General features: G+C 45.6%; 3 pseudogenes; 2 read left to right on the forward strand and 1 right to left on the reverse strand.

Annotated features, from left to right (window-relative positions):
* Nucleotides 1–4,577: 4,577 nt before the first annotated feature.
* Nucleotides 4,578–4,694, forward strand: LOC136658218 (5S ribosomal RNA; annotated as a pseudogene).
* A 10,858-nt stretch (nucleotides 4,695–15,552) lies between these two features.
* LOC136658017 (5S ribosomal RNA) lies at nucleotides 15,553–15,666 on the reverse strand (annotated as a pseudogene).
* A 218-nt stretch (nucleotides 15,667–15,884) lies between these two features.
* Nucleotides 15,885–16,003, forward strand: LOC136657758 (5S ribosomal RNA; annotated as a pseudogene).
* Nucleotides 16,004–25,666: the final 9,663 nt, after the last annotated feature.

Below are 25,666 nucleotides of genomic sequence, written 5' to 3' on the forward strand. Positions count from 1 at the left end.
GGCCACAGGTCACCTTCAGGCCTTATCAATACTGGGCTGCTCATCCTGTGTTTGATGGATACATTCCCGACACCATCTTTGCCACACACCAGATTTCAGTTCCATCGCATGAAAAAGTATAGGATGCTGCTGGGATTAAAACAGCTAATCACTCTTGCCAGCAGCAAAAAAGCAGTGTTGTTCAGAACCTCAAAGTTTGCCTTTGACTCTTGTACTGAAATCAGGAGATTAGGTCTGAACAATTTGGGATCCAGCCCAACCCATCAGTTCAATATTGTGGCTTGCCAAGTGCTTAACCCCCTCCTTCCCCAGCCACCAATTCTTTCAATCCTAGACTGGTAGAAGAAGCAGATGTCTTCGCTACTGGGCTACTATACATGGCTGGAGGGCTTTTTTGACACCAGTGAGTCAAGTTGCACAGACCTACAGTGAATGCTTGGCACCTCTTTAAGGAAAATATTTCCTTTTTATGACATATGCTCCAATGGTTCTAATGCACCAGCGAGAATCCCTATTTTTGGTACATAAGCTTGCTGAATCAGGGTCAGACTACAAGTTATTTTATTTATTTAGAACAGTGGTTCACAAACTGTGGGTAAGGACCCACTGTTGGGTCACAAACTGATTTTTGGTGGGTCGCCAAAGGGAGATGGAAAGATCAGATAATTAATTGCCTCAAACCCTGAGGCTATTGAAAAATCAGATACAGTAGCTGCTAATTACCCTGCAAAGAGCTCAGCTCCTACAGTTTGCAAGGTAGCTGCTAACTGCCCTGCAAGGAACTGAGCTCCTGCAGTTTGCAAGCACATGCAAATAGATATAAAGTTTGAGGGTCTTTTTTCTGGTCATTATTACTTTTAAAAAGAATACATTTCTTCTTTGATCTCCTTTTTATAAAGTCTGGTAAAACTAGGTAGGGCCCAACAGAGTGTTGTTTTAAAAAGTGGGCCCTGCTGCTAAAAAGTTTAGGAACCACTGATTTAGAAGATTCTATACTGCATTTCGTCAAGCTAAAAATATGTATTTTAAACATATATTTGGGATTGGTATGCTTGTAAACAACAGATTGGGCCCTCTATGGGTCAGGACTGCAGAATGGTGTGCGTGTGTGTGTGTTTGGGGGGGGGGGTTAACTGTCTATACCTGCCACCATTTCAGTCCTGGCAGAGGGCAAGTCTACTTCCCCCTACAATCCCAATCTGAAACTCTCTCTCTCTCTCTCACTCTCTGTGGCATGGCTTGTAACCTGTGATGGACTTTTCCTCCATAAATCTGTCCAATTCCCTTTTATAGGCATCAAGGCTAGATGCCATCACCACATCATGTGACAAGGAGTTCCACAGATTAATTGGGGAAAGAAACATTTTCTTTGGTCTGTTCTAACTTTCCCACCACTCAACTTTAGTGGACATCTCCTGGTTCTAGTGTTGTGCGAGAGGGAAAAGAACATCCCACTATCCACTATAAGAACACAAGAAGAGCCCTGCTGGATCAAGCCAACCTACCAGGGTGGGTCCTTTGAAAAGCTTTGGCCCTTGGCCAGTGCCCAACCTGCCTGGCCCCTGATACCACTCTGGTGGTTAATCTATGACAAGTACAACCACAACCATTAACCATATTTAAACTGCTTTCGCATTTTTCCAAGATGAATGTTTTGCGGTCTGTTTTTTACTAACCACCATTGCTTCTGTAGCCATTAAATGACAAGCTATTGCAGAATAAGTAAGAGAAATCACAGGCAGAAATAGTAGGGAGAGAAAAGCTTTCAGCCATATGTTGTTGTGATGCTTACGTTTCCATTAGTCACATCTGCAGTAGCACAACCAGTGGGGGGGCAGAGCAGGAACCACACAATGAAAGTAGACCCTCCCATTTGCCTTTGGAGCCATTCCAGGCACTGACAGAAACACACATGGCTCCAGTGGATGGGGAAGCTTACAAATTGTGGCGCCCACAATACTTACCCTGCTGCCTCTCTCCAGCTACACTACTACATATGTGGGGGGGGGGGGAAGGTATGTGAAATGATGACGATCGTAGCAAAAATCTAAGTGTGCATCTTCACGGCAGCCTTGCGTGACATATGAGTTGGGGTGTCCCGGAACAACGCCTGCAGTAGGAACAAAATTCCTGCAAGTTCTTTCCGCCGACTCGTGGACATTCATTAGCGGTTTGCCAGCTGCCCAAGCAGACAAACTTCATTAACTCTCCTTCCGCATTTGGGAATGGAAAGACCTTGGGAGTAAATCGCTTTGACCGAATTGGCAATATTCAGCATGGTTTACGGATATGCTCCTGGGAAAGCCATGACTGAATACCTCAAAAATATGTTCATAAATAAAAATAGCCCATCAGGCCTCTCTCAGCAAACTCTCTGTGGTGCCAGCGGCGGTTTTCAAAAATTATGTCAGTAGAAGCAACTCTAGAGCTTTGGGGAAAAGATTTCTGCCTTTATTAACTGCCACTCAAGACCGAGAAAGTATAACTATGCATAGAAAACGTGTAATTATTCCTTAAAAAAAAAGACAGTTTTTAAAAAAATAAATGCTGCCAGAATTTGAACCCAAGAGGTTCTTCTTCGTGTGCCTGAAGCAAAATCATTCTTGCATTTCCACACCAGGTGATGGTTGCCTGATGGTGTCTTCGAAGATGCTTAATTGTGGAAAATTTCCCTTTGGTTAGAGTGAGAATCAGTCTGGTATTTAAGAGTTTTGTCACCAGGTGGTCTTGGATGGGGGGGGAGAAGAAGAACCCTTTTAGAAATCAGAAAGTTTTTTTCCCTGGCTTGCAATGTGTGTTCAAGCCACACACCCATCCACCCACGTTTGCATCTCCACATTGCCCCTGTGGAATTGAACTTTGGTTTGGAACCATGTACCGTACGTGACTGAAGTTTCTCGAATGCAAATACCTTGGTGCTGTGGCCTGAATACCAGATGCCCATACATTTCCAAGCACAATTCAAAGTGCGGTGCTGACCTATAAGGCCGTCAATGTTGGAGAAGGCCCTTTGGATTCGCGAATTCCACAATCTGCAAGTGCTGAGCCTACAGCTTGATAGAGGGCCTCCAGTATGTGACCGGAAGCCACTTCCATCTACATCCGGGAGGTGTTCTGAGGTGTAGGAAGGCCTGTGACCCACACCACAGACCTTTCCCAGTCTCAGAATATCTCCAGTCATGTTGCAGAGGTGTTCTGAGGAAATGGGGAGGTTTGTGGAGTGGGCCACAGGCCTCTGGAGGGCTCAGTGCAACCCTAACATGAGTAAGTGCAGTGCTTCCCCCATCTGCTGATCTCGGTATCCATGGAGGTTCCTGAAACTGATTCTCTATACTTGAAATATTATCTCCTCTTAAAGGAGCCTGCCCATTCCAAGAGGTAAACACAGGTGACCTTGCTGTGGCTCAGACAGCACCTTTTTCAAAGATCTGGGTGCCACTTTCCTGACCAATATGATACCTTTTCATTCACCAATTGCCTCCTTTCAGTGACATCCTGCCTCTGAGTTTGCACTTTATTGTGCACACTCAGTCCTAGATAACGGCAATAAGCCTTGAAGCTATTGATTCAGATGGAAAGATAATTAATGCAGAGAGAGCTTATTTTATTAATTACAAGAAGGCTATGCACTGCTTTCAGGGGCTTGCTCACAGGAAAAAGGAGGACACTTTTCCATGACACAAGGCTTAAAAAAAGAGGACATGTCCTGGAAAAGAGGACGTCTGGTCACTCTGTATACACTGAACATATTCAACATCTAACCACCCCTCTTCCTGACTCTTGTTCTAAGTCTGCTTTGCTAGCTACTGACCCCTGGACATGTTTTGCTCACAGGGACAAAACCATAAGGTGAAGCAACACTAAAAGGGTTAGAGATGAAGCCATAACTAAATCAAACTCATTCTTTCATAGTGGAAACTACTTTTTCCCCCCACATCTGAGACAGAGGTAGATGGGGCACCACTGGGCAAGTGCTGGAAAGTCTTGAACTGGCTCTGAAAAAGCTGCAATTGCTAGACTTGTCTTTTTTTCTTGCTCAAAGCATAGGGGCATTGTCCACCTTTGGATCTGGCCACACCATTTCTCAGAAACTCTGCGCACGTCTCGTGTATTTCTGCTTTCATGCATGTGGTACACACACACAGAAATTACTATTTAAATGTGGCAAATTTAAGCAGATAGAGAAGGGTATGAATAAACCCCGAGTCTTTGAATTAACCTAATTCTGGTAATGCCTTACATCAAAGGGGGAAAAATAATGGAAAAAATGCAACCATCCTAATTTCACGTTCCAGTTTAATGTGATGTACAGAATTGAGCATTTGTCCTTTGAAGTTCCTTTCTGCCAAGTCATGCAGAAAAAGGTCACGTGAAGCAAGCAGAGCAACTTTGTAAAACTAAGGCCTTGACTGCAAGAACCAAGAAGCTGATTATCTCTCCCTCTAGTATTATCTTTTTTCTTCATTTTTAGCTCTTGTACAGAAACTCCAAACCTGATTACTTAATCAGTACTTTCAATAGGACATCAGTGCATATTTAAGTACTTATTGAATAAAGGATGGCCTTATGCCTCTCATGGCAGCAACTGTTACCCTGCACATGCCCGACCTCATCTGATCTTGGAAGCTAAGCAGGGTCAGGCCTGGTCAGTACTTGGATGGGAGACCGCCTGAGAATACCGGGTGCTGTAGGCTTATACCATGGTCTTTCGAGACTGAAGGTTGCCAACCAAGTTTAGAATACACTGTATTGGCAACCTTCAGTCTCGAAAGACTATGGTATCGCGCTCTGAAAGGTGGTTCTGGCACAGCGTCTAGTGTGGCTGAAAAGGCCAATCCGGGAGTGACAATCCCTTCCACACCGGGAGCAAGTGCAGTCTGTCCCTGGTCTGTCTCCCTGGCTATGGGCCTTCCTTCTTTGCCTCTTAGCCTCAGACTGTTGGCAAAGTGTCTCTTCAAACTGGGAAAGGCCATGCTGCACAGCCTGCCTCCAAGCGGGCCGCTCAGAGGCCAGGGTTTCCCACATATTGAGGTCCATCCCTAAGGCCTTCAGATCCCTCTTGCAGATGTCCTTGTATCGCAGCTGTGGTCTACCTGTAGGGCGCTTTCCTTGCACGAGTTCTCCATAGAGGAGATCCTTTGGGATCCGGCCATCATCCATTCTCACAACATGACCGAGCCAACGCAGGCGTCTCTGTTTCAGCAGTGAATACATGCTAGGGATTCCAGCACGTTCCAGGACTGTGTTGTTTGGAACTTTGTCCTGCCAGGTGATGCCGAGGATGCATCGGAGGCAGCGCATGTGGAAAGCGCTCAGTTTCCTCTCCTGTTGTGAGCGAAGAGTCCATGACTCGCTGCAGTACAGAAGTGTACTCAGGACGCAAGCTCTGTAGACCTGGATCTTGGTATGTTCCGTCAGCTTCTTGTTGGACCAGACTCTCTTTGTGAGTCTGGAAAACGTGGTAGCTGCTTTACCGATGTGCTTGTTTAGCTCGGTATCGAGAGAATGAGTGTCGGAGATCGTTGAGCCAAGGTACACAAAGTCATGGACAACCTCCAGTTCATGCTCAGAGATTGTAATGCAGGGAGGTGAGTCCACATCCTGAACCATGACCTGTGTTTTCTTCAGGCTGATTGTCAGTCCAAAATCTTGGCAGGCCTTGCTAAAACGATCCATGAGCTGCTGGAGATCTTTGGCAGAGTGGGTAGTGACAGCTGCATCGTCAGCAAAGAGGAAGTCACGCAGACATTTCAGCTGGACTTTGGATTTTGCTCTCAGTCTGGAGAGGTTGAAGAGCTTTCCATCTGATCTGGTCCGGAGATAGATGCCTTCTGTTGCAGTTCCAAAGGCCTGCTTCAGCAGGACAGCGAAGAAAATCCCAAACAAGGTTGGTGCAAGAACACAGCCCTGCTTCACTCCGCTTCGGATGTCAAAAGGGTCTGATGTGGAGCCATCGAAGACAACAGTGCCTTTCATGTCCTTGTGGAAAGATCTGATGATGCTGAGGAGCCTGGGTGGACATCCAATCTTGGGGAGAATCTTGAAGAGGCCGTCTCTGCTGACCAGGTCGAAAGCCTTTGTGAGATCTATGAAGGCTATAAAGAGTGGCTGTCGTTGTTCCCTGCATTTCTCCTGCAGTTGTCTAAGGGAGAATACCATATCAGTGGTGGACCTGTTGGCTCGGAATCCACACTGCGATTCTGGATAGACGCTCTCTGCAAGTACCTGGAGCCTCTTTAGTACAACTCGGGCAAACAGCTTTCCTACAACGCTAAGGAGAGAGATGCCGCGGTAGTTGTTGCAGTCACCCCTGTCACCTTTGTTCTTGTACAGCGTGATGATGTTTGCATCCCTCATGTCTTGAGGTACTCCACCTTCTCTCCAGTAGAGACAAAGGATTTCATGCAGCTCAGTGACAATGATCTCTTTGCAGCACTTTAGGACTTCAGCAGGGATGCTGTCTTTTCCAGGTGCCTTGCCAAAGGCAAGGGAGTCCAGGGCCACGTGAAGTTCTTCTAGGGTTGGTTCACTGTCAAGCTCTTCCAGCACAGGCAGGCACTCAATGTTGTTCAGTGCTTCTTCGGTGACTACATTTTCTCTGGAATATAGCTCAGAGTAGTGCTGCACCCAGCGTTCCATCTGCTGCGCCCGATCCTGGATGACCTCGCCTGTGGCAGACTTCAGAGGGGCAATTTTCCTCTGTGTTGGACCTAGGGCCTGCTTGATACCATCATACATCCCCTTGATGTTGCCCGTGTCAGCTGCTATCTGTATCTCGGAACAGAGCTGGAGCCAGTAGTCGTTAGCACATCTCCTGGCAGTCTGTTGGACTTTGCTGCGAGCAGTTCGGAGGACCTGCAGGTTGCGCTCACTGGGACAGGCCTTGTATGCTGCTTGAGCTCTCCTCTTTTCCTCAATGACTGGTGTCAACTCCTCAGAGTGGGCTTCAAACCAGTCTGCCGCCTTGTTGGTCTTCTTGCCGAATATGGACAAGGCGGTGTTGTAAACGGTATTCACTGTTTGTAAACGGTATGAACTGTTATCAGCACCAACTCTAGCATTGAAATCGCCGAGGATGAACAATGGCTCTTTTACAGGGATTTTCTTGACAGTGGTGGCCAGGTCATCATAGAATTTGTCTTTGGCTTCTGCTGGAGACGACAGAGTCGGTGCATAAGCACTGATGAGAGTGATAGGTCCTGCTGATGACTGGAGCTGCAGGGACAAAATTCTTTCACTTCCCACAGTAGGTGGGATGATGGATTTCAGCAGGGTATTTCTGACCGCAAAGCCAACGCCATGTTCCCTGGTTTCGTTTGGTGGTTTTCCCTGCCAGAAAAATGAGAAATTTCTCTCCTTGACAGATCCGGAATCTGGCAGCCTAGTCTCTTGAAGGGCGACGATGTCCATCTGCAGTCTGCTCAGCTCCATGTCGATGACAGCTGTTTTGCGTGCGTCGTCTATTTCTTGCAGGTCATCAGAGAAGCCAGGTGTCATTGTCCTAACGTTCCAGGTGCCCAGCTTTAGGGCAGTAGTTTTCTGTTTTCTGTTGCATGGTGCAGAGTTGTCGATCCGCTTGTCGGTTTTCACCCTAAACCCCACGCACCCCATGAGGTTAACGGACCATGGCGAGGCAACACCTTACTGGCTGGGGACTGCCCAGCTTAAGGCGGGCGGTAGCTGCCCAATGAAATGCAATGATCTCTCCCACCGTCGGAAGCAGCCCCTGGCGTCATGCTCTACGCCAATCGAGCAAAGACTTATAACCAGTAAACTGCTGCTTCCCGTGTTGTGCCGACGCCGTATGGTAAAGTTGGAGTGTCCTCTCCAGTGCGCGAAGCCTGGGTAAAGAAGGTATGGAGGATAGGCTGTTACCCATGCAGCAAATCCGCCCTCTCCACGTCGCTGGAATGGTCCAATGGAAAGGCAGAAGCCAATACGGTTGGTTCCAGCGGCGTCGCAGGAGTTGCCAGAACGTGACTGTGTTCAGCCATGAACTGCCTCAGGGACTCCGGCTCCTGATTTTGCCTCGAGGTTGACTCCTGAAGCCTTTTCCAGAACTGGATGTAGCCACAAGGCAGTGGAGGTTTGAGGTCAGAGTTTCCTTCTCTAAGATAAGCTGCCTTCCTAGGCTGACGAGTCCCATCTACCCGGTGGCTGTTTAGTCGCCTCTTACGACAAGTACAGCCAAACTGAGGGCCTATTCTTAGCCCCCAGCCCCCAGGGTATTATTCTTAAATAATGGCGCACTGAATTGTATACACTAACATGCTAAATACACTAACATGCTAAAACTGATTAGACTTGGGCATTGGTTCCCGAAGTGTGAGTCGTGGCACACTCACAGGAGTGCTGTGGGATGTCCTCGGCGGCCCCTCCTAGCACTTCCCACAGGGGCCGGCATCTTGGGTCCTGCGAGATTTTTGTTATTATTTTAAAGAATAAGGTGAAGATTGAAAGAAAAAAAGTTTTGGAATATGCCTTGGGAGAGACTGGTCCTTCTGTGACAGTAATCCTGGGCACATTGGAAATTAGTTTTAAGACAGCAATTCTGCAATTTATTTCAGTCATCACATATAACTCCATGTTCCACCAGCAGGGATGCTTTAAAAAAATGCATTTTCATATGCTGTTTCAAACACTACCCAGAAGACAAATAAGCATTTCTGGTAAATAAATCACTCCTAGCTCTCCCACTGAACTGTGCTGCCATGCACCTATGCGTGAGTACATCTTTTCCCCACCTTCCTCTCCTGTTATATCACTGTTCTTAACCACATCTCTTGCCTCCTAAACTCATGCACTTCTCCTATTTTCTCACAGACCTCCTTGCCAAAATTTCAAACAGGGGGAAATCTCAGTCCTCTGCAGTAAATCAGTTGATTTGTACCAATTTTCCAAGAGCAAACTGGACTTTTTTTTATTCTGCAGCTGAACAATTCTGCAGATATATTTTAATTGCAAATTATGCTACTTGGGTTTATCCATCAACCATTTATTTCCCTCTTCCCAGGATCCACCGCTGTCAATTATACTGCTACATCTGAACATCCATCTCCCTATAATGTGTACTTTGATTTATTTAAGCAGGCCAGCATCCAGTTCAGTGTCTCTTGTGCTGCTGTGCAGATAAATTAAGTTATACTACACAAGGCGCAGGGAAAGGGGTGTGTAGAAAAATGAGTGGTATTCCAAACTGATAGGAAGAGGAGATCTTTTATATTTGAATGTACTGTAAGGCTATCCATCATTTGGGGAGCAAAAACAGAGGGTTCAGAGCCATATTTCAAAAGCATCTGGGAAAGCTGGCCTTAGGACCTGTGGGGGGCCCAGGTTCACAACCAAAGTCTGTAGAATCTTAGGGATAGAAATATAGTTTATTAGAGACCAGTGGTTCCCAAACTGTGGGTTGGGACCTAATTTTTGGTGAGCTGTAAAGTCCCAAGCAGAGCCTCCAATGAAAACACTGGTGATGGAAATAACCGCCTCAAGCCCTGAAGCTATTCAAAAGTCAGATAGCTGCTAAATGTCCTGCAAAGAGCTCCGCTCCTGCAGTTTGAAAGTTTGTGTAAATATAGGAAGATAAAATGTTTGAACATTTTTTTCCTGGTTGGCAGCAACTGTTACCCTGCACATGCCCGATCTTGGCTGATCTCAGAAACTAAGCAGGGTCAGGCCTGCTTAATACTTGGATGGGAGACCGCCTGGGAATACTGGGTGCTGTAGGCTTATACCATAGTCTTTCGAGACTGAAGGTTGACAACCATGTTTTTTCCTGGTTATTACTTGAAAATAAAATTCTTTCTAGATCTTTTTTTATAAAGTCTCATAAAGCTAGGTGGGTCCTGATAGAGTGACATTTTAAAAAGCGGGTCCGGTCCTGAAAAATTTGGGAACCACTGTTAGAGATTGTATATCTCTGTGATAGAATGGAAAGCAATCAAAAAGTGCATGCGAGTTAATGGCCCAAATGGAGCTAAGCACATTTTAATAGAAAACCGCCCAGAAGACTAGAATGCTGTAGCTTGGGGCCCCCTTAGGCACGGGGCCCAACTTCTGTGTCGATATTTAACAATAATTCAAGTTTATCAAGACGATGCCCTGGCTAGACTCTGTCTGTCTATGACAGATTATCAATTAGAACAACCATGTTTTCATTATTAATTGAAATATGCTCTCAAGCTGTTAAATCTCATGGTCCGGTGATCACGTTTGACCTACATATGGAACTGTGCACAGCGTAATAAAATTTTGCTCTGTCCCTGCAGTCCCCCTAATTAGTGGATGACTCATGTACCTTGTGTGCAGTACAGAACCATAATTCTTGTATACTGTATTCCCAGTGAGGAGGAAGCATCTTCAAGTGCTAGATATTGCTGCGAATTGGCAACTGGGCATCAGATTGCAAGAGGGGCTCCACACTCAAAGCAAGATCTCTGAATACTAACTAGAGTAAGAAACAGACGCCGTTTGTCCTGCGACAGCTATTGCTAAGACTATGGATTTGGCACAATTCTGCAGGAGCGGACAAAAGAAAGGGATAGTGGGTGCAGAATTTCCCAGGTAGCTCTGCTTTCCTTTTTTTTTTTTTAATGTTTTAAAGCAATTTCTAGTCCTTATGGCTATGAATATTGTTAAACAATACTTTTCAACACTTTTGAAAACACAATTTTTCAACACTTATACTTTTCAACAACAACAAAAAATTCACAAAATCAAGTTCACATAGCAAAATAAATGAGAAAAATTCTAAAGAGACTCACATTAATAACAATAAGAGGCCAATAGGCACTGTTTTATTGTGCTGTGATGAACAGGGACAATTGTGCACTCTCTGTCTCTACTAAATATTAAAACAGCCACCTCTCTTTTTATCGTTTGGGGCTAAGAAGCCTCTTTGTCCAGCTATAAGGGCATAATTTCATACTAGATTTTGTTTTCAGTATGAATTTTTTTTTTTTTAAACGACAACTACCACCACTACCAATGAATATGAAATTTGAGGTGCAGTAATAATGCTCTTGGTTTTCCAGTCCTCTAATCAATTGGGTATGACAGTCATTCCCTTTTCCCTTGAAATACGCCAGCTGTAACTTTTGATTTTCAACTGCAAACAGAAAAAGCCATTACAGGAATACTATTTGTGGGACGCATTTGTGCCGTCCGATTTTGGATTTCCGCACCTTAAATTTGTTTTCTGCTTCATCTCCTTCTTGTCTCTTGCTCTGCCCACTGTCAATAATATCCAAAACCAGCTGCCTACAGTCAGTCTTACATGATCTCATTGAAGGGTTACTGCAGGATTATCGTAATTTTTAATGTGCCTTGAGTGCTACTGTGAGAATTTTTTTTTAAAAAAATCAATGAATACGCAGGCATTTCACCCATATGGCTATGGTAACAGTGTGTTTGGTGCTCAAGCATATTTGATGGAAGTGTGAGTGTTTGATGCCTGGGACACCTTCAAATGCACCTTTTTTGATCTGAAAAGAAGATGCAGCATACCATGACAACTCTACCCTTTGGAGAATTCTGTCCATCTCAAAACCTGAGCCTCCAACTGTTTGCAAAAGAAGCAGCTCATCAAGGAAAGAGCTGAAGCTCAAAATTGCTAGATAACTCTGGAGCCGATATAGATCTGGCAGCCTTCCAGCTCACCTACTGAGTAAGTGTTTGAGAAATGACAAATGCAGGAAGGGGGTCAGAAACCATCGACAGCCACTCTTTACAGGTAAAGGAAAACCACGGCTCTCACTCCTGCTTAATTCACATCTCTTCAAGCATATGAGATCTCCTGCAGCTTCTTTTATAGGCTCCTTTTGTTCCTTTCCTCCCTCCCACCCGGTTATTCCATTCTGTTTGTTCTAAAATATTCAACAAGCAAACTCTAACTTCAGCATCAAGTGTTTTTGTTTTTGTTTTTTAATTTCCTGGCAAGAGGCTGGCTTCGCACAGGCAAGAACACTGGTGGTGGAATCTCTTCAAAGAGAGAGAGAGAAACTGAAATCCACTAAAAATAATGCAAACTGGCAGCTCTGATGATGCAAACCCAGGGAAGATCTTCCTCAAATTCTTCTTTTATCTCTGTAACTCAATTTTTCCATTCCTGTCAATTAGGATCCTTCTCTTCCCACACTCCCCCACACATTTTTCAGGTATCACAGCAGGTTGGCTGTAAGGGGGCACTGTCAGGTAATTTAAGCTGAATGATGCATCTGATTTAAGAGATTCAGAAGTGCTCCCTATCACCTGCAGGATAATCTCTCTTTTTTTTTTTTTAACTGTTGCTAGGCTTTTGGTGGTGACTCAGGCCTCACTTAAAATGAAGGGGTTGTTTGATCTACCTTTAAAGTACAAGCTCTGCTACCTCAAATGTTAGACTTCATGGTCCTAAAGGAAGCCACTTTTAGCAAAGCCTGCCAAGATTTTGGACTGACAATCAGCCTGAAGAAAACACAGGTCATGGTTCAGGATGTGGACTCACCTCCCTGCATTACAATCTCTGAGCATGAACTGGAGGTTGTCCATGTCTTTGTGTACCTTGGCTCAACGATCTCCGACACTCTTTCTCTCGATACCGAGTTAAACAAGCGCATCGGGAAAGCATCTACCACGTTTTCCAGACTCACAAAGAGAGTCTGGTCCAACAAGAAGCTGACGGAACATACCAAGATTCAGGTCTACAGAGCTTGTGTCCTGAGTACACTTCTGTACTGCAGCGAGTCATGGACTCTTCGCTCACAACAGGAGAGGAAACTGAATGCTTTCCACGTGCGCTGCCTCCGATGCATCCTCGGCATCACCTGGCAGGACAAAGTTCCAAACAACACAGTCCTGGAACGAGCCGGAATCCCTAGCATGTATGCACTGCTGAAATAGAGACGCCTGCGTTGGCTCGGTCATGTCATGAGAATGGATGATGGCCGGATCCCAAAGGATCTCCTTTATGGAGAACTCGTGCAAGGAAAGCGCCCTACAGGTAGACCACAGCTGTGATACAAGGACATCTGCAAGAGGGATCTGAAGGCCTTAGGAGTGGACCTCAACAAGTGGGAAACCCTGGCCTCTGAGCGGCCCGCTCGGAGGCAGGCTGTGCAGCATGGCCTTTCCCAGTTTGAAGAGACACTTGGCCAACAGACTGAGGCAAAGAGGCAAAGAAGGAAGGCCCACAGCCAGGGAGACAGACCAGGGACAGACTGCACTTGCTCCCGGTGTGGAAGGGATTGTCACTCCCGAATTGGCCTTTTCAGCCACACTAGACGCTGTTCCAGACCCACCTTTCAGAGCGCGATACCAGAGTCTTTCGAGACTGAAGGTTGCCAACAACAAAGGAAGCCACTGACATGATATGGTTTTTGTACAGATTGTATTTAGGAAGAGGTATTGCCTCTATTGAACTCAGCACAGCACACAGCATCTTTCCAGTGGAAGCTGCTGGTGTTTCTCTTGAGCTTTTTACCCCCTACTGTGAGCCTTCTTGGGACAGGCAACCATTTTCACATTCCATTTGTTATGGAAGCTACTTGGAGAACTTTGAAACATGGTCTATGGCCTGAAACATAGGTAGGAGCTATGGTCTGGAGGCTAAGCCATCACCTTGCATGTAAAAGCTCAGCAGGATCAGCTTAGGTTTCACCTTGGATGGAAGACCGGAGATCACTGGCTAGGGATGAAGCAATGAGGACGCTGGCAAGAAATGGATACCAGCCTGAGGTGCGTTTTGCAGCTACCTGTGAAAGCTTGGAAAGCACAAGAGCTGTGCAGCCAGGATGATGACTGCACGATGAAAGGAAACATCTGGAGAAATGGAAAAGCCCATGAGTTTCTTTCACAGAATAACACTTAGAAAAACCCCATTTGAAAAAAAGAGGGGTTTATGGTCAGCTTGCCTATTTAAACCATCTTGATTCTATGTGACTCAAGTCTATGAGTCTTTGAGAAAGGTGGCATACAAATACTGTAATCAATCAATCAATATATGAATATTCTAGCCACTTTTATGTAATTAACCACATGGAACTGATCAATATACTGACCACTGCTGTTAACAAAAGTAAGTAAAGTCGGCGATACGAACAAGATGCCTGAAGAAATTTGTGATCCAGATATTCTGTACCTTCTGCTTAGCATTTGCTAGGTGAAATACATCAAGCATGTGACTTGACTCAGACAGGTGCCAGACCAGCTCAGGATAAGGCAACTTTCGGTCAGCTCAGAAAACGCAACCATCATTTCATTGCTCAACTGCAAAGGCGAGCTTTAAAAAGACAAGGTTTTTCTACAGCTGAAAGGTCAGCGTCTAAACAGTAGCTAAGAAAAACAAACAATCCATCAGAATTGCCATCAAAATAATTTACTTTGGGAGAAAAAAAGCAATTGCTTAAACCCACATCCAAGATATCTCTTGCAATCTCATCCTGGGATTCCGTTCATCTGGCAGTAGTCATGTTATGATCTAACGTACCATCACCCCTCCTTCTGGAGGTACAGCTGCAGTTTCCTATTCCATAATACCAATTTGAAGGTCACACATTGCTGGTAGGCATAAAGTGAATTTAAGGAAAAAAACAAAAACAAAGCACCGGGCATTTAATATATTTGGAAGGAAATGGCTGCACTGAGGTTTTAGCCCCTGCATCTTTCTTCTGGTTTTTTAAAAGTTATTTTTGTTCTTTTCACATTAACTGGACGAACAAACTGGGAGCAGGTGAGATAGCGGATTCAGATCCAGCACTCTTTTCTCTTAGGGTCAATGCTTTAGTAGTGCAATGAACCAGATAATTAATAAAAAGTGGGACTTGCAAATGATTGAAATAATCAGTGGAATCAATCAGTTGGTGATTAATTCTAGTGGGTCCTCGGTATCCAAAGGGAATCCATTCCAGGACCCCATAGTTGGTTGGCAACCTTCAGTCTCAAAAGACTATGGTATAAGACCACTTGCGGCCCTCGAGGTCTCTTAATGCGGCCCTCAGGGAACCCCCAGTCTCCAATGAGCCTCTGGCCCTCCAGAGATTTGTTGAAGCCCGCACTGGCCCAACGCAACTTCTCTCAGCGTGACGGCGACTGTTTGACCTCTCATGTGAGCTGTGGGATGAGGGCTCCCTCCACTGCTTGCTCTTTCACATCTGTGATGCAGCAGCGGCAGCAAAGGAAAGGCCAGCCTTGCTTTGTGCAAGGCCTTTTATAGGCCTTGAGCTATTGCAAGACCTTCATTCGTTCATATAAGTTCATCTTTAATATATTCATTTATGTAAACTTATGTAAATTTATTCAAATTTTAAATGTAAATTAATTCTTTTTTCCCCCCAGCCCCCGACATAGTATCAGAGAGCTGATGTGGCCCTCCTGCCAAAAACTTTGGACACCCCTGGTATAAGCCTACAGCACCCGGTATTCCCAGGCAGTCTCCCATCCAAGTACTGACCAGGCCTGACTCTGCTTAGCTTCCGAGATCATGGTATAAGCCTACAGCACCCGGTATTCCCAGGCGGTCTCCCATCCAAGTACTAACCAGGCCTGACCCTGCTTAGCTTCCAAGATCATGGTATAAGCCTACAGCACCCGGTATTCCCAGGCGGTCTCCCATCCAAGTACTAACCAGGCCTGACCCTGCTTAGCTTCCGAGATCAGACGAGATCAGGCATGTGCAGGGTAACTGAATTCAGCAGATAATGAAATCTACTTAGGCACCACAATCCCTGCACTGCAGAACACCTCTAGATGCGACTGGAAGGAACTTGCTTTGTGCCAGCTAACCAGAAGTACCTTCGGATCGTGTCCAAGAAGTCCTCTGGGGCCCTCCAGCTGTGGGCTCTGCATCTGCAGATATTCAAATCCACGGCTGCCAAGCATGTGGATAAGGACGACTCACCATACATTGACTTTTTAACTTAGTTACCCTGCACATGCCCGATCTCGACTGATCTTGGAAGCTAAGCAGGGTCAGGCCTGGTTAGTACTTGGATGGGAGACCGCCTGGGAATACCAGGCGCTGTAGGCTTATGCCATAGTCTTTCGAGACTGAAGGTTGCCAACCATACATTGAATATTGCAGCCTTGCAATCTAGTTCATAACAGCTACTGCCCTCTGATTTTTGTTGCTTAACAATGTGCACACGGTTTTAAAAAACCATACTTTTTGGGACAAATCTCATCTCCATCTTCAGAAAATACTGGTTTAAACACTCAGCTGTGCTGGAATTCAGATTATGAAATGGAAACCCAAGAGAAAAGATATTTGGATTTTTGTTGTTGTTGTTGAAATGTTAATTGGTTTGAAAAGGTGCAATAAGGAACTTGCACCAAATCAGGGCTACATCATTGCATCAAAGCCCTGCACAGTTTGTTCTCCTTCTAAAGGTTCTAACTTGCCCAAGACAACCAACATCCTTATTGTACAAACCAGCATCTGTTTACACTAGTCAGATCTGTTCAGATTTTGCAGGCAAACCATATCTTTTCTTTCCTCCCTTGCCCCTCTTTAAAGTGAGCCTGGATTTCCTCCAGCTCACACTGGAAATCATTTTCCCTGCCAAGAACTGGCTCATTATCAAGCAAAGTTCCAAGATGAGGAGCAGTCAAATTCCATTTTTATTCAGAAAGACTGTAAGCAGTCTTGTGTAAAGCCCGTCCAACTCCATAGAAAAGTCGTTTCCAGGCTATTTTCTCTTACAGCAGCACAGATGCCAACTGTTTCATTAGAATTCTCTTCACGCTTTTTTTCTAGGAATCAGGCTTTGGGCAAGGAAAAGATACATAGAAAGAGGAAAGAGCTTATTCTAAAGACGATAAATCTTTTTCTTCACATTTTACTGCCCTTCACCAAGGTCAAGGAGCTCAGGGTGTTACAAGTGGCAACTCAGCTGCCTTTTAGTCTCACAACAACCCCGTGAGGTTGGCTAAGCTCAGAGATGGTGAGTGGCCCAAGGTCATCCAAGAAGTGCAAGGTCACTGTTTCTGAATCCTATCATCCTCGTCTAGGTACTCTAAACCAGCCATTCCCAACCTTTGCTTGGTTACAGCCACTTTGGACAGCAATTTTCAACCTTTTTCATCTCATGGCACACTGACTATGGCTGCAATCCTAACTTCGCTTTCCTGGGAGTAAGTCCCATTGAACACAATAGGACTTACGTCCGAGTAGACCTGCTTAGGATTGTGCCCTAAGTTTGTAAAAAAAAATGTATAACGTGCTTTGACAATTGACAAGACACACCATGCTGCCGGTGGGGGAGAAGGGTTCAAATCATCCATTGGACCTACTAATAAATGACCCTTCCCCAAATTCCTGAGACACACCTGCAGACCATTTGTGACACACAGGTGCTACAGCACACTGGTTGAAAACCGCTGCCTTAGGAGCATTTCTCAGTTTCCAGGGCCTCCCTGTCAAAGAAGGATACAACATGGACATCATTTATTTTTGAACACCAAGAAAACTTGAACCTTCCAACAAGCAGGGCTCCCCAGATTGCCATATGGATGCTCTAAACCAGGGGTCGGCAACCTTAAACACTCAAAGAGCCATTTGGACCCATTTTCCGGAGGAAAAAAAACCTAAGGAGCCACAAAACCCTTTTGACATCTAAAATGAAGATAACACTGCATATATAGTTTTTTTCCCCCCCCCCCACCTTTATGCTCTTATAGGTCCCATTTTTATAATGTAGCCCCCTCTTGTAGCTTTTAGTTAGTTTTGTCATACATTCTTGTCCTGTGTTTTCAGACACCTGGTCCTCTATGGTGTTTTGCCTGATTCCAAGGCCATTCTCTGCCTGGAGAATTATGCCCACTTTAAGCAAATTAGCTTCCCTTCTTTCCCCCAACAAATGACCCTGGTTCTGCCTTGCAGTCCTGCTGGACCCCACCTCCAGGGTAGCTCACCTGTTCAACCTGCAGAGGTCCTCTCTCCTGCCAGCAGCCTCCCACCACTACAGCAGACCCTGGGTCCTCAGCAGGTCTTGGGCACAGCAGCCACACACCAAACTCCAGTGTCTCCAGCAGTCCATTAGTCACAAAGTCAGTCAGAGCATCCAGGGCAGAGTCCAAAGTCAATAAGAAAAGTCACAGTCTTTTCATTCCAAAGATTCCAAAGTAAGTCAGTCAAATCAGTCAGAGTATCCAAGTCAATCAGCCCAGCCTCCCTCCAACCTGCACTTCTCCAACCCACACCCCCTTCCTCAGGTGCTCCTTATATCCCTGAGGGCCCTATTGCCTTCAAGTGGCTGCAGCTGTGCAGCACACTCTGCTGGATGCCCAGGCCTTACCCTTAAAGGGGCCACTGCTGACACCACATCTACCTCCTCGCTAGATCTTCCAGGATTCCAATACATATGGTGGTTATGACATCTGCTTATCTTACATGGATACTAAAGAATTCCTCCCACTTTCCAGAGGCACCCTGCTGGAAGGAAAAAAGGACACAGACTCCAGAGGTGGGGAAGAGAAGAAGCCAGAGCTGGGGGGGAGGTGGGGGGGACAACCACAGGCCAGCTTCTGCCCTGCCTGCCTGCCCTCCCTCCCTCACTCAGGCTGCAACCCTCTCCACACTATCCTGGGAGTAAGCCCCATTGGCTACAATGGGACTTCTGAGCAGACAAGTTGGTTGGAGCTCTCAGGCTGCAGTCCTCTCCACACTTTCCTGGGAGGAAGCCTCACTGACTACTTGTGAGTAGACCTGCATAGGAGGGGGCTGAGGCTGCAGCCCTCCACACCTTCCTGGGAGGAAGCCCCACTGACTACAGCAGGGCTTACTTGTGAGTAGACCTGCACAGGAGGAGGCTGAGGATACAGCCCTCCACACCTTCCTGGGAGTAGCCCAGGGACTACATCGGGGCTTACTCTGGAACAGAGCAGGCTTCAAGGCTGCCATCCCAGGCACCCTTTCCTGGGAGTAAGCTTCATCCGATGTAATGGGGCTTACAACTGAGTAGACATGCATAGGAGCAGGCTCCACAGCTGCAATCCCAGGCACCCTTTCCTGGGAGCAAGCTTCATCCACTGTAATGGGGCTTACTACTGAGTAGACATAAGAACATAAGAACAGCCCCACTGGATCAGGCCATAGGCCCATCTAGTCCAGTTTCCTGTATCTCACAGCAGCCCACCAAATGCCCCAGGGAGCACACCAGATAACAAGAGACCTCATCCTGGTGCCCTCCCCTACATCTGGCATTCTGACTTAACCCATTTCTAAAATCAGGAGGTTGCGCATACACATCATGGCTTGTACCCCATAATGGATTTTTCCTCCAGAAACTCATCCAATCCCCTTTTAAAGGCGTCTAGGCTAGACGCCAGCACCACATCCTGTGGCAAGGAGTTCCACAGACCAACCACACGCTGAGTAAAGAAATATTTTCTCTTGCCTGTTCTAACTCTCCCAATACTCAAGTTTAGTGGATGTCCCCTGGTTCTGGTGTTATGTGAGAGTGTAAAGAGCATCTCCCTATCCACTCTGTCCATCCCCTGCATCATTTTGTATGTCTCAATCATGCCCCCCCTCAGGCGTCTAGGCTGAAGAGGCCCAAACGCCGTAGCCTTTCCTCATAAGGAAGGTGCCCCAGCCCCAAAATCATCTTAGTCGCTCTCTTTTGCACCTTTTCCATTTCCACTATGTCTTTTTTGAGATGCGGCGGCCAGAACTGGACACAATACTCCAGGTGTGGCCTTACCATCGATTCGTACAACGGCATTATAATACTAGCCGATTTGTTAGGAAAAGCCTCTCCTTGCACTGAGTGGGGACCTGCTCAGGGAAAGGCGGGCTGCAAGGGCTGAGGAGGAAGGCGGCTCAGGATTGGCTGGTGGTCAGCCAGTGAAGGGCCCTGAGCCATTCCAACAGAGAAAGCCAGGAGCCTGCTGGATGCTGATTGGCTGAGCCTGCTGGAGAGTTGGGGAAGGGAAAAACAGGGACCTTAAGCCTGCAGAGCGGCAAAATTGAAAAGGGAAACCAATGTGGGGCGGGTGGGGGTGAAGGGAGAGGAGGGCAGTGAGCTCAGGGGGCGGAGGGAAGCAGCCTGCCCTCCCAGCACAGGTGCCTCCTGTTAACCCCTTTGCCACTTTCACCCGGAGGAGCCGCAGCAGACGGCTGAAAGAGCCACATGCGGCTCTAGAGCCACAGGTTGCCGACCCCTGCTCTAAACAACTGTATCGCATTGGCGCTTTACTATACTCACAAAGAGCATGCAGGCACAAACACAGAGTGCTAGACCTTAATTGACCAGACTTCAAAGTTAACATGTCCATGTCCAATAGATCTTTAAGTATAGACTCACACTAGGGAATGACCTGCAAAAATCAATGGACCCAAGTTATTACCTGGTCAACTAGTAACACCTTTCTGGTGGATAATTGCAACACATTAATGACAGGCCTGTTTTATTGTTTAAAGTCATGTACAAATCAATGGCAAGGCCACATCTGGACGCGTTCAGTTCTGGTCACCACAGCTCAAAGAGGATATAGTGGAACTGGAAAAGGTGCAGAAGAGAGTGAACAAAATTACTGGGCTGGGGCACCTCTCTTACAAGGAAAGGCTACAGTGTTTGGGGCTCTTCAGTCTAGAAAAGAGGCGCCTGAAAGGGGATATGATTGAGAAATACAAAATTATGCAGGGGATGGATAAAGTGGATAGGGGGTGCTGTTTTCCCTCTCCCACAACACCAGAACCAGGGGACATCCACTGAAATGGAGTGTCAGGAGAGTTAGAGCAGACCAAAGAAAATGTTTCTTTACCCATCATGTAATTAGTCTATGAAACTCCTTGCCACAGGATATGGCGATACTGGCATCATCTTCCTTGCACTTGGAATTCAGAGATAATCTACTTCTAAAACCAGGCGGTTGCACTTATCCACCACAGCTTGTAAACCTGTGATGCACTTTTCTGCCATCAATCTATCCAATGCCCTTTACAAGGCATCTGAACCTTTAGGTGCCATCATCACATCCTCTGGCAAGGAGTTCCACAGATTAATGACAAGCTGGTTAAAGATTTCCTTCCGTCTGTTCTAACTCTCCCAGCACTCAATTTTAGTGGATGTCATTGGGTAAGGGGGCAGCATTTGGGATGCTGCCTCAGTTGTCAGGAGGTTTGGGGCCAGGAAGCCAACTCACCTCTCCCTTGATCACTGCATCTAAAAGCTAAATTCTTTTTCTCCGGGTGGCAAACCAGGCAGCAACAGTTTCCAGTCATTTGAAAGCAACATAACCAGCTATGTGAGGAACACAATGCTCATGTTCTGTACTGTGTAATGGTACAATTAAGTAATGGCGAGATACACTATGATTGGCAAAGGAGAAAATGAAACTTGCCCACCTCCCATCCCCAGCGAAAGACTGGCCATTTTAGGACTCCAAGCTGTCACTAAGAGGCAGGTCTTGTAGGAGCACTTTGGAGCACTTTAACCTATGCAAAGCATTCTGAAACAAGCACAAGTCTTATTGGAAGCGCAATACTGCTGGTGTGAATCCAGGCAGACATCTTTTTCCTCGGAAAGCAGAACTGAAATGTTATTAATGCACCTTGAGAATAACAGGAAGGCTTTTCCCCAGATTCTGATTTACCTAGTAATTTGAAAGACACAAAAGAAGTAGTCTGTGGAGGGGGTGTTGGTGGGTGAAAAATCTCCTTTAGTGGTAACCTGGTTTTCCCTTCCCCTTTCATCTAAATCCCCAAACACAATCACAAATGGCTGTGCTCTCAGGGTTGGATTTTCTGGCCAGAACTAATGCAACATATTAAATAAGGAAAGCCTCCAGGAAGTTAAGCTCTTGAGAGGTTCTGCCGCCCTGAAGATTTCCTGAACAGGGAGGCAATTTTCTTTACACATAACTTTGGCTTCTATGGTAGAGACAAGCCTAAGGGCTTCACAATGCAGAACCACACTTGGAGCAAATTTGAATCATCCTCAAAAGTGAGGAAGCCTCCATAGATAAGGCCAGTGCAGGCACTTTGTGGTTTCAAATCTGTTTCATGCAACCCTCCAAAATCATTATGATTATAATGACACCTTTCACTTAAAAATGCTTCTAGCCTTCTGTATCTGCACGTCCCATATTTGGGGATTCAACCAACTGTGGATTGAAAACTTTTTTTAAAAAAAGTGGTGTGGGGGGAGGAGGGGGGCACAGCAGGCAGGAAAACAGGTTGTGCGCACTGCTGCTGTGGGAAGGCAGCGTCCACCACTCCGGCGCTATTTCTTGTCTCTCTGCTCTGGCTAGAGGTGCTCACATGGGTTGGTGGTCCCACCATGATGGGGCTGCTATAGGTCTGCTGCAGGGCCTTCTGTGCCAGCAGCCTGTACCAGGTGTCAGGAGTGAGGTGTGATGCTTCAGTCAATGAGATCTACGGCGGCTACCATAAGGTCTCCCTGTGGGTGCATCCTGACCACACCAGAACCAGGGGACATCCACTAAAATTGAGTGTTGGGAGAGTTAGAACAGACAAGAGAAAATATTTCTTTACTCAGCGTGTGGCTGTCCTGTGGAACTCCTTGCCACAGGATGTGGTGACGGCATCTGGCCTGGACGCCTTTAAAAGGGGATTGGACAAGTTTCTGGAGGAAAAATCTATTACAGGATACAAGCCATGATGTGTATGTGCAACCTCCTGACTTTAGAAATGGGCTATGTTGGAATGCCAGATGCAAGGGAGGGCACCAGGATGAGGTCTCTTGTTCTCTGGTGTGCTCCCTGGGGCATTTGGTGGGCCGCTGTGAGATACAGGAAGCTGGACTAGATGGGCCTATGGCCTGCTCCAGTGGGGCTGTTCTTATGTTCTTAACTACAATTCCCAGGAGGCCTTGCAGGTCTCTTGTTATCTGGTGTGCTCCCTGGGGCACTTGGTGGGCCGCTGTGAGATACAGGAAGCTGGACTAGATGGGCCTATGGCCTGATCCAGTGGGGCTGTTCTTATGTTCTTATGCCCTAGGTGAGAAGGAGGCCTCTTTATATAGTGTTTGTTATTATCCGTAGTTCTGGACACCTGCAGTAGGTCTTAGAGCATATCACCCATAAATATTGGGGGGGGGGGTAGAGAAGAAGACTACTGTATATTTGAATGAAGCAACAATTTATGATGTTGCTCTCAGCACCCTCCGTCCCAACAAAACCTCAGTCCTTTTTTTATAAAACATCTACATAGAAGTATGGGCTATCCAAATGGATTTGTGATGCTGTCTATGACAACCCCATAACTCCATGTATCTTAACATGGTTTTTGACAAATTTATATCACAGCAACCCATGATGATTCAATTGGGGGTGCGTCTTTTCACAGGAGAGGATCACCACCCTGGGATCCACCCCAATATATTCAATAATATCAACACTTATGCTGCAGCCCTAATCACGTTTTCTCAGAAGAAGCCCATACATCATCTGCATTCAAAATTAGCAAAAATAAATTGTAATTGTGATGCGATTGTGTGAGTAAACTTAGAAGAATCCAGAATGGCAGTTCTAGAAATAATTCCAAATTTTTCTTCTCTTTTCTTTTGTAAAGATCTAAATTGCTCAATTTTTTTAAAAAATGTCATTTAAGATTTCAGGGTAAAATTGTTCTTCAAAACTAAATTTGGGGGGAAACTTAGGAGACATAGCTGCTTTGCTAAACTAATTTGTCACTCAGTGAAACCTTGTGTCTGAATAAACAGACTATTTTAAAAGGTCAGTCAGTGTGACCTTGAACTGTTTTCTGCAAGACAGAAAAAACAGAATTCAATTTTCAGTGGACAAAGAGAAAACGTTAAATGCAGCAAAGGTCAATACACACCGTTGCATACTCCAAGCATGTAGTAGAATTTTATTAAGAATTAACTTTGGTTCTAAGAATTCCACCTTCATTTTTGTAACACTGTTTAGTCAAAACAAATAGGCAAGAGCAAATACAAAAAATATTAAATTATGAAAACAAATCCCATTAAGGCTCCCTTTTTTTAATATGTATATATGTACACTCAAACAAGTGAAGACAGAAGATTAAAAACACAGTTTAAAGAATGGGGAGGAAACAACTTGCTACCATAACCAGCTAAAACAAATAATTCTAAAAGAACCGACCAATTAAGAGACAAACGGTTTAAAAAAATAAAACAAGTCAGCCATTTTTAATCATGGTAGTTCAATTGAAATATTCAACAGTTTGTTTCAACCTTTTGGAAAGGTAAGATTTGTTAACTCAACAGAAACTTAGCCATGAGAGTCGTCATTCGCTGCTGTAAATAAAGTGTTTGACAATCTGTCAGATCCTGATGTTCAAAACAATCATTTGCCTGTCATACCAACACAAAACAAAATTCTGGATTCCTACATGAACAGAAGTCTGGGAGACTCCTTAGATGATGGGCTAAAAGTATGTTTACATTCTAAAAGTAGTTCAGTATTGCTACTTTCCCACCCCACCCCCAAGACTACTACTTATTGTATCTACAAAGCAGTTTGTTTCCCTTGGGCGCTATAGAAAACAGCTGTCCTTCCTTGCCTTGCAAGCCAATTGATCACACCATCCTTCACTGCGTTCAGCTAAAGTAGAGGTTCCCAGACTGTGCACTGAGACACCGTGGGGCATCACGAGGCGCTCACTGGGGCATTGCAGGGTGCCTGACAGCGAGACCAAACAGCAACCCTTCAAACAGCGGTAGGAGGTTCGGCTTGGTGGACAAGCTCTTATGACCAGCTTTTGCCCGCCTAATTAAGCCCTCCCACCTGCCCTGAGCCTCTCACCGCTATTTGTAGGGTCGCTCAAACATCTCCAACCCAGAAGTAACTGGCAAATACATCATGTCACGCATCATTGCCACTTCTGGGTTGGTTTGCAGCATGGAGGGCGTTGCAGCAGAGGTGAGTTTGGGAAGCGCTGAGCTAAAGGTCTGACCCAGAGCTCATTGCAATCTATGGGCTTCTCCTCATTATACTCAGAGGGCTTTGGGACCAAAGGTATCATTTCATTTTGGAGTGGTGATCCCAGGTGAAGACTCCCCTCCTTGCCTTAATAGCCACTGAAACAGAGGCCTGGTGTGGATTCCAGAAGTGTGTCTAGTTGTCTAAAATGGGGGGGGGGGTATATATCAGAGGGTGCATGAGAGAACACGCAGCAGTTGATAAAGGCTTTAAGGCAAGATTTTTTGGGGTGACTCCACCACCCCAAATCCTTGTATGCAGAAAACTTAAAATTACAAAGATGGAGAAGGTCAGTGGCAACTCCAATTGCAGTGCACATATGTGAACAATGAGTTATGTGAGACGTCTCCAACCTCAGCCTCCAGAATAAGGAGAGGAAAAGAAGAAACTAGAGTACTCTGGAATCTGCTTTGCCAAAACAGCTCCAAGAGCTCACAACCTCCAAACTGAAAACAACAAGTTTAACCCTTAAAGGTGATCAAACAATCCAACAGCATGGCTTTGTCAGTGGCCTTCATGTTTGCTCCCCTAAAAATTCACACCTCCTCATCAATACATCAGGGATAAATATGTTTGCTCAGGATTTAAATGAGAAGTGAATCATATCACAGCAAAACCTCCTTATCATTGACTGGGACCGATAATGCGACTGTATTCTCAAAAGAGCTGCTTGGGTAAGTGACAATTTGAAGAGCATTGTGCAAAAGACAAGACTGTTCATTGTCAAACGTTCTATCCCAAGACCAACACGGAAATTGTC

Source organism: Tiliqua scincoides, chromosome 7, assembly GCF_035046505.1.
Source record: "Tiliqua scincoides isolate rTilSci1 chromosome 7, rTilSci1.hap2, whole genome shotgun sequence".
NCBI lineage: Eukaryota > Metazoa > Chordata > Lepidosauria > Squamata > Scincidae > Tiliqua > Tiliqua scincoides.